Here is a 9392-nt window from a genome sequence, read left to right on the forward strand (position 1 = left end):
GTGAACGTCATCCCTTGTGATCACTTTGAAGAGATTGCCTTGCACGTTCCCTTTGACCCCTGGGGAAAGAAGTCACCAGGTGAGCCGATCGATCGTTGGACGAGAATCGCCGGGTCCTCATCAGAACCCAGCCTAGCGCGTGTCGGCAGAAAATGAGATCAGAAGCAAAGGGGGAGCCGGTTCCGTCAAAATCCTCTCAGGATTTTAGTGAATTCGGCACTACCGACTGGTTTGAAGTAGGAGTTGTCAGCCCCCTGAGCTGCTACGGGCTGGGTTCCTGACGGGCATGAGTTCTGGAGAGCCCGGCATCCCCTGCAGCTGTGCTTGGGGCTGGGAATGCACGCTTCTTTCAGGAACACAGGAAAGAGAGGTGGAGAGCTCAGCTCGGAACTCCAGGGAATCACTGGGGCAGTGGGACCACTTTCTAGAAGCAGCGTGGCTCAGTGGAAAGAGCCCGGATTGGGAATCAGAGGTCGTGGGTTCTAATCCCCGCTCTGCCACTTAGTTGTGTGACTTTAGGCAAGTCACTTCACTTCTCTGGGCCTCAGTTCCCTCATCTGTCAAATGGGGATTAAGACCGTGAGCCCCACGTGGGACAACCTGAATACCTTGTATCATCCCCAGCGCTTAGAAAAGTGCTTGGCACATAGTAAGTGCTTAACAGATACCATAATTATTATTATTACTCTCACTGGCTCCAGCTGCTCTTACGTTTGAAGAGGATACAGGGGTATTAGGGGAATGCTACAGGACGAAGGAGGTGAGGGTGAGGGATAAGGAAAATACATGAAGAGGTGGAGAAATGTGTGTAAAGAGAAGTTTAGACCGTTCGGGTGAAACGTACGCCTCTGGGTTCGGTTTCCTAAAAAAGAAGTAGAAAAATCCCTGATTTAAATGCATAGGTGAAGAGGTTTTGAAAATACACTTGGATAGAGAAGCAGCGTAGCGTAGCGGCAAGAGCACGGGCTTCGGAGACCTAGGTAGTGGGTTCTAATTCCATCTCTGCCATTTGTCTGCTGTGTGACCTTGGGCAAGTCACTTCACTTCTCTGTGCCTCAGTTACCTCATCTATAAAAATGGGGATGAAGACTGTGAGCCCCAAGTGGGCCAATCTGATTACCTTGTATCTACCCCAGTGCTTAGTACGGTGCTTGGAACATAGCAAGCACTTAATAAATACCGTAATTATTATTATCCAGCCCAGCTTTTAGTCTAGTGGCTGACACATAGTAAGCGCTTAAGAAATACCATAATTATTATTATTATCTCTTCCATTCCCCTTCTTGACAAAGGGCAACTGCAAGAGGGTTTAAGGGTTTGAATCAAGAGAAGAGCGAGAACAAGAGGCAAATCTTGGCATCCCCCTGGAGACCCCAGAATGACGGAATATTAAGTTTTTATGCGGGCAGAAATCGCAAACTCGAAGGGACAGGGTACCCGCATGACATTCTTACAAGGTTGATGGTGAGCCCTCTCAATCACTCCTCCCCGCTTAACCTGCTGAATCTGACGTACCCTCCCCCGCCCCATTGGGCTGACACATAAAAAGAAGCACTGTTGCCTAGTGGCTAGAGCACGGGCCTGGGAGTCAACAGGACCTGGATTCTAATCCCCCCTCTGCCCCTTGTCTGCTGTGTAACCTTGGGCAAGTCACTGCTTCTCTGTGCTTCAGTTACCTTATCTGCAAAATGGGGTTTAAGACTGTGAGCTCTAGGTGGGACAGGGACTGTGTCATACTCGATTATCTTCTATCTACCCCAGCACTCACTATAGTGCCTGGAATACAGTAAGTGTTTAACAAATGTCACCCCAATTCTGAAATAGCAGTCTGCATGAATTTGGCTTGGTTTTCAGGCTGAGAGGCAAGTGGGGAGGCAGGAAGGGAGTGAGTGACAGGGGCTTGGGCCCTAGAGGAGTGCTAGCCTCCATTTCCAGCCTCCACAGGGCTTAGCTCAGGAGCGCATAGCACGGGCTGAGGTTTCTGCCCCTAGACCCCCGGCCTGGTCCCAGAGTAGGTGCAGCAGATGAGGGCTTCACTGGCAGTCAGGACGGGATCAGAAAGGTCAGAGGGGGGATGAAAGCGATCTGTGAAGGAACTCTGCATCAGAATAGTCTGTTTCACTCCTCTGCACAATCAGCTGATCAGTCAGTAACATTTAATAGCATCGGAAGCAGTGTGGCTTAGAGGAAAGAGCCCGGGCTTGGGAGTCAGAGGCATGGGTTCGAATCCTGACTCTGCCACTTGTCAGCTGTGTGACGGTGGGCAAGTCACTTAACTTCTCTGTGACACAGTTACCTCATCTGTAAAATGGGGATGAGGACTGTGAGCCTCACATAGGACATCCTGATTACCCTGTATCTCCCCCAGAGCTTAGAACAGTGCTCTGCACATATCCTTTGAGCACACGATATTCCCCCCCACCCTCAGCTCCACAGCACTTACGTACACAAATCTAATTTATTTTAATGTCCATCTCTCCCTCTAGACCGTGAGCTTCCTGTGAGCAGGGAACATGTCTACCAAACCTGTTGCACTGTACTCTTCCAGGCGTTTCATATAGTTCCCTGCACATAGTAAACGCTCAATAAATATGATTGAATGATTGATTGATTTGGTGACAGACAATATGGAAGAGAGGAAGGAGACAAGGATAATGACAAAGTTATGGGCTTGGGAGACCAGGGGGATGGAGGGAGGTGTCAAAGTGTGATGGGAAAGTTAGGTAGAGGGATTTGGGAGGGACGATGAGTTTGGTTTGGGGCTGCCGGGACGATCTCAAGGTAGAAGGCTCCTGGAGACAGGAAGATGTGTCAGCCATTACAGCCGGAGAGAGGTCAGGGCTAGGAAACTGGATTTGGGTGGGAGTTGAAGCCGAGGGACTGGAGCTCCCTGAGGGATTGTAAATTGAGAAAGCGAAGGGGGAATCTTGAAAGACACCGACAGTTAGGGAGAAGGAGGCAGAGGAAGGGTGGCAAAATAAATGAAAAGGATTGTCCGGAGACATAGGAGGAGAACCAGGGGAAAGCTGTATCAGACAATCCAAGGTCAGGTAGTGTTTCCAGGAGAAAGGAGAGGTTCACAGTCGGCAACAGGTCAAGGAGGACTGGGATAGAGACCATTACATTTGGCAAGCCAAAGTTATTGATGACTTTAAAGAGAGCAGGCTCGGTGGAGGGAAGGAGGTGGAATCCACAGTGTAGAGGGTCAAGAAGGGAGTTAGAGGAGAGGAAATAGTGGCAGTGGGTGGTTTTAATCCATTTGTTCTCAAATTGGGACAGAAATGAGAGAAAAGAGATGGGGGACAGCTGGGTAGTCCAGTGACTTCCAGGGTAAATTTTTGGTTTTTTAAGGATAGGGTAGAAATGAGAATGTTTGAAGGTGGAGGGAAAGGAGTCATCAGAAAGTAAGTGATTGAAGATGGTGGTCAGGGTGGGAAGGTGAGCAGGCACAGATGTCTGTGGAAGGTGTGAAAGGATGGGGTCGCAGGAGCAGGTGGAGGGAGGAGATACAGAAAACAGGCAGGAGAGTTCCTCTTGAGAGATGGCTGAGAGGGACGAGAAATTAGATGGGGGTGAGAGAGATAGAGGTAGGTGAGGGGGAGATTTTGGGAAGTATCTGCATGCTAGTTTGGATTTTGTCAGTAAAGTGATTGACCAGGTCACCGGTGGCGAGAGAATGAGGTGAGGGGAGGGAGGAGGTGACCCTTTTGGGTGACCCAGGCTGATCCAGGGCAGAGCAGGTTTTGGGACAAGTCCAGGTTTCAGGCTTGGGCCCCAGGCATGGAGTTTGAGCCTGGGAGATAGAAGGTCATGGGTCCTAATCCCGGCTCTGCCATTTGTCTGCTGTGTGACCTTGGGCAAGTCAGTTCACTTCTCTGGGCCTCAGTTACCTCATCTACAAAAGGGGGATTGAGACTGAGCCCCACATGGGACAGAGGCTGTGTCCAACCAATTTCCTTGTATCACCCCCCGCCCCTCACTTAGTTCAATGCCTGCATAGTGAGTGCTTAACAAATATCACAATTGTCATTATTATTATTATTATTCTTATCATGAAGAACACTGAGCCAAAGTGGAATCATTGGTGAACCTGTGGTTTCTACTCCTGTGAAGTAATCTGGAGAAAGAGGTGAAAATTGCTTCTTACCAGTGGGAACTCCATTATCTTCCAGAGCGGACACAAGGGAGCCGCGGAGAGAAAATCCACCTACTGGCCTGTTCTCTTCCTGAATGCACAGAGGAACAGATGAACATATACAAGGTCATTTCCAAGCCAAGGTGCTGGTCCCTTTGGCCTGGTAGAAAGATTGAGAACAGGCAGAATCCACTGATGAAGAGCAAAGAACCCAACCCCCAACAATTTAGCTAATGAAAGAAATCAGATTCCTGATGTCAACTAACAGTAAGAACCAGGTGCATGAACTCAGCAATAACATGGGGCTAATATATGCATCCAATTATTTATCTAGACCACTCTAGATAAAAATAAGAATAATAATAATTGTGCTACGTGTAAAGTGCTTAATTTTTTATTAAGCCCTGGATTGGATGCAAGATAATCAGTCCCTGTCTCAGGGGGCGGGAGAACAGGAATTGAATCCCCATTTTGCAGATGAGGAAACTGAGGCAAAGAGAAGTTGTGACCTAGCCAAGATCACATATTAAGCAAATGGCAGAAGAGGGATTAGAACCCAGATCCTCTGACTCCCCGGATTGTGCCCTTACTGTATTTTTATGTCTGTCTCCCCAAGTTGACTGTAAGCTCCTGCAGGCTGGGAACATGTCATTTCTGATTATCCTATATCTATACCCAGGGCCTAGCATGGTGCTCAGCACATAGTAAATCTTTAACAAATACCATAATTATTATTCGTGCCATCCTTTTTTCTGTACATCCCAAGTGCCTAGTTAAGCACTCTGCACTCTTCATTCATTCATTCAATCGCATTTATTAAGCATTGTACTAAGCGCTTGGAAAAGTACAACAATCAACAATGACATTCCCTGCCCACAAGGAACTCACAGTCTAGAGGTAATTATGGTACTTGTTAAGCACTTACTATGTGCCAAGCACTGTTCTAAGCACCTAAGCACTGGGGTAGGTAGTGAGGGCTCAATAAATGCTATTACTATTGCTAGTAGTAATAATAATAATAATAACAATAACAGTAATAATAATGTTTATTAAGCACTTAAGCAGAGTGGCTCAGTGGAAAGAGCCCGGGCTTGGGAGTCAGAGGTCATGGGTTCGAATCCCAGCTCTGCCACTTGTCAGCTGTGTGGCTGTGGGCAAGTCACAACTTCTCTGGGCTTCAGTTACCTCATCTGTAAAATGGGGATTAACCGTGAGCCTCACGTGGGACAACCTGATGACCCTGTATCGACCCCAGTGCTTAGAACAGTGCTCTGCACATAGTAAGCGCTTAAATACCAGCATTATTATGTTCCAAGCACCGTGCCGGTGCAGATAAAAGGAAATCAGATCGGACATAGTTTCCATCCCACATGAAGCTCACTGTCTAAGAACTACTCTACTACAACTGCGGAGATTTGTCCAGGAAGCAGGATGGTGATCCGTGGAGTCCTAACTTGGCAAGAGCAGTGGGAAGAGAAGAGGGGGAAAGCAGGGAAGCAGGGTGGCTTAGTGAATAGAGCCTGGCTCCAAGAGTCAGAAGGACCTGGCTTCTAATCCTGTCTCTGCCCCTTGTCTGCTGTATGACCTTTGGCCGGTCACTTAACTTCTCTGGGCCTCCGTCATCTCATCTGTAAAATGGGGATTAAGACTGTGAACCCCATGTGGGACAGGGACTGTGTCCAACTTGAATATCTTGTTATCTACTCCAGAGCTTAGAACAGTGCCTGGCACATAACAAATACTGTTAAAAAAAATAAAATAAAAGATGGGAAGCCCAGTTGATTACATCTTTAGATATGAAGGCTAATGAATGATCCGGACTCCACAGGAGTAGTGAGTGTAAGACCCAGTCACTTGGCTTTATGTGCAATTGTGTTTATATGGTATTCCTGGGATGCAAAGATTTAGGAAATGGAGGCAAAGGGTGTATATAATTCATTTGTTCTCAAAATTGGACAGGAATGAGAGGAGGGCAATGGGGAATAACAGTGATATTTTGGCTTCCAGAGAAAGTTCTGGATTTTTTCAGGATCAGGTAGAAGTACAACCAAGAAACAGCATGGTCTAATAGATAGAGCACAGGCCTGGGAGTCAGAGGATGGGGGTTCTAATCCCACCTCTGCCATTTGTCTGTTGTGTGAACTTGGGCAACTCACTTCACTTCTCTGTGCCTCAGTTACCACAACTGTAAAATGGGCATTAAAACTGTGAGTCCTATGTGTGCTTGGACTGCAGCCAATCTGGTTATTCATTCATTCATTCATTCAATCATAATAGTGTTAGTATTTGTTAAGGGCTTACTATGTACAGAGCACTGTTCTAAGCGCTGGGGTAGATACAGGGTAATCAGGTTGTCCCACGTGAGGCCCATAGTTAATCTCCATTTTACAGATGAGGTAACAGACACAGAGAAGTGAAGTGAAGTGACTTGCCCACAGTCACACAGCTGACAAGTGGCAGAGTCAGAATTCAAACCCATGACCTCTGACTCCCAAGCCCGGGCTCTTTCCATTGAGCCATGCTGCTTTTCTTACTGAGGGTTTACTGTGTGCAAAGCACTGTACTAAGGGCCTGGCAGAGTAGAATATAATAATAAATAGACACATTCCCTGCCCACAATAAGCTTACAGTCTTGTGTCTACCCTGGTGCTTAGGACATATACCTTGTACATAGTAAGCACTTAATATGTACCATTAAAAAAAACCAGAACCCCAAAAACCAAATACAATAAAAATCATAAATAAAATAAATACATTTGGGACACTCTGAATTTGAGAAGCAGCATGGCCCAGTGGAAAGAGCCTGGGAGTCCGAAGGCCTGGGTTCTAATCCTGCCTCTGCCATTTGTCTGCTATATGACCTTGGGCAAGGCACTTTACTTCTCTGGGCTTCAATTCCCTCATCTGTAAAATGGGGATTAAGACACTGAGCCCCATGTGGAACATGGACAGTGTCCAACCTGCTTATCTTGTGTTTATCCCAATGTTTAATACATAGGAAAGCACTTGGGACATAGTAAGCCCTTAACAAATACCATTAAAAAAATTAAGCTCACAGAAATAGACTTGGACCCTAGGTAATATAAAAGGTCTTAGACCCTCCCACAAATAGCTAGGAAATGACCATCATATTCTGCAGTAGTTTTTTTTATGGTATTTGTTAAGCACTTACTATGTTTACGGCACCGTTCTAAGCGTTGGAGTAGTTATGAGGTAATCCAGTTGGACACAGTCCCTATTCCTTATAGGACTCACCGTCTTAATCCCCATTTTACAGATGAGGTAACTGAGGCACAAAGAAGTTAAGTGACTTGCCCAGGGTCCCACAGCAGACAAGTGGTGGAGCTGGGATGGTCCTTCTGCCTACCAGACCCGTGTTCTAACCACTAGGCCATGCCGCAGACGAGGGCCGTGAGGGTGATTGCTAAACAGCAAGAGAAATCTCACCTTTGAAGGGTTGTAGTAGTGCAGGAAAGCTGGTTCACTTCTAAGTACAAAACGCCTCACCTTCCAATTTTTCCTCTTGTGCCCCTGAAACAGAGAGAAGACTAAACTTTCTCATTTTCAGTGTAATGATTCTTGTTGCCCTCAGTCCCTGCCAGCTTCCTGCTGTCACTGCTCAAGGACAAGTCTCTTTGGCAGACAATCAATCAACCCCAAGGCCTGCAGAAGAAATATAATAATAATAATAATGGTGGTATTTGTTAAGCGTTTACTATGTGCCAAGCACTGTTCTAAGCACTGGGGTAGATACAAGGTTATCAGGTTGTCCCATGTGGGGCTCACAGTTTTAATCTCCATTTTACAGATGAGGGAACTGAGGCACAGAGAAGTTAAGTGACTTGCCCAAAGTCACACAGCTAACGTGGCAGAGGCGGGATTAGAACCCATGACCTCTGACTCCCAAGCCCGGGCTCTTTCCACTGAGCCACGCTGCTTCTCTAATCAGGGCCTTCCCCAAAACCTTTCCCCAGAAGAAGCCTCTTCAATGAAACAGTACTAGAGAAACGGGGCAGTGCCTGGATGCAGAATAATTAATAATTATAATTGTGGTTAAGGGCTTACTATGTGCCAGGCACTGTTCTAAGCGCTGGAGTAGATTCAAGATATTCGAGTGGGACACAGTCCCTGTCCCCACACAGGGCTCACTGTCTTAATCCCCATTTTACAGATGAGGGAAATGAGGCTTAGAGAAGTGAAGTGATTCGCCTAAGGTCACAAAGCAGGCAAGTGGAGGAGCTGGGATTAGAACTCAGGACTTTCCAACTTCCAGGTCTGTGCTCTTCCCACTGGGCAGCAGCCCAGTCTGAGGGGAAGCATGGGAGACTGCTGCCATGCTGGGAGCCTTCAGGTGTATCTACCAGCTGCTTCCTGAGGAACTATTTGCATGATATCAATCGATCAATCCATCAAAGGAATAGCGTGCAGAGCACTGTACTAAGCACTTGGGAGCGCACAGTGTAAGAGTAGGTAGGCATGTTCCCTACCCACAAGGAGCTTATGGTCTAGAGAATATCCATCTGTGTGTCTTTATGGCCAGAGAAGCTGCCCAAGTTGAATTTTTCCCAAGAGACCGCCTCAGGAAAGGAGGGAGGAAGGCAGTACTCAGCTTTGCCAACTGGGAGCACTGGACTAAAACCTTGGGACCAAAAATTCATGTGGGGATTCACGTGGGTCAGTGTCCCTGCCGCCTCTCTTCCCCTGAAGCCTCCACTTCCTCCAATCAATGAGTGGCATTTACTGAGCCCATACCTTGTGCAGAGCACTGTACTAAACACTTGGGAGAGTACCTCTATCTACCCCTCTCTTCTCCCATCCTCTTCCCCTCTTCCCCCATTCCCAGCACTGAGAGATATTGCAAATCTGCCCCATGTTGGACAGAATCACCGCTTACTGTGGAAAGAGCTTGGGCTTCAGAGTCAGAGATCATGGGTTCGAATCCCGGCTCTGCCACTTGTCAGCTGTGTGACTGTGGGCAAGTCACTTAACTTCTCTGTGCCTCAGTTCCCTCATCTGTAAAATGGGGATTAACTGTGAGCCTCACGTGGGACAACCTGATGACCCTGTATCTACCCTAGTGCTTAGAACAGTGCTCTGCACATAGTAAGCGCTTAACAAATACCAACATTATTATTATTATTATTATTACTGCTGGGAGCAGCTAGCCCCCGCTGGCTCAGCTGAGAAGCGGTGTAGCCTAATGGATAGAGCTCGGGCGTCAGAAGGAACTGGGTTCTAATCCCAGCTCTGGCACTTG

This window comes from Ornithorhynchus anatinus, chromosome 1 (genome assembly GCF_004115215.2).
Source record: "Ornithorhynchus anatinus isolate Pmale09 chromosome 1, mOrnAna1.pri.v4, whole genome shotgun sequence".
Taxonomy (NCBI): domain Eukaryota; kingdom Metazoa; phylum Chordata; class Mammalia; order Monotremata; family Ornithorhynchidae; genus Ornithorhynchus; species Ornithorhynchus anatinus.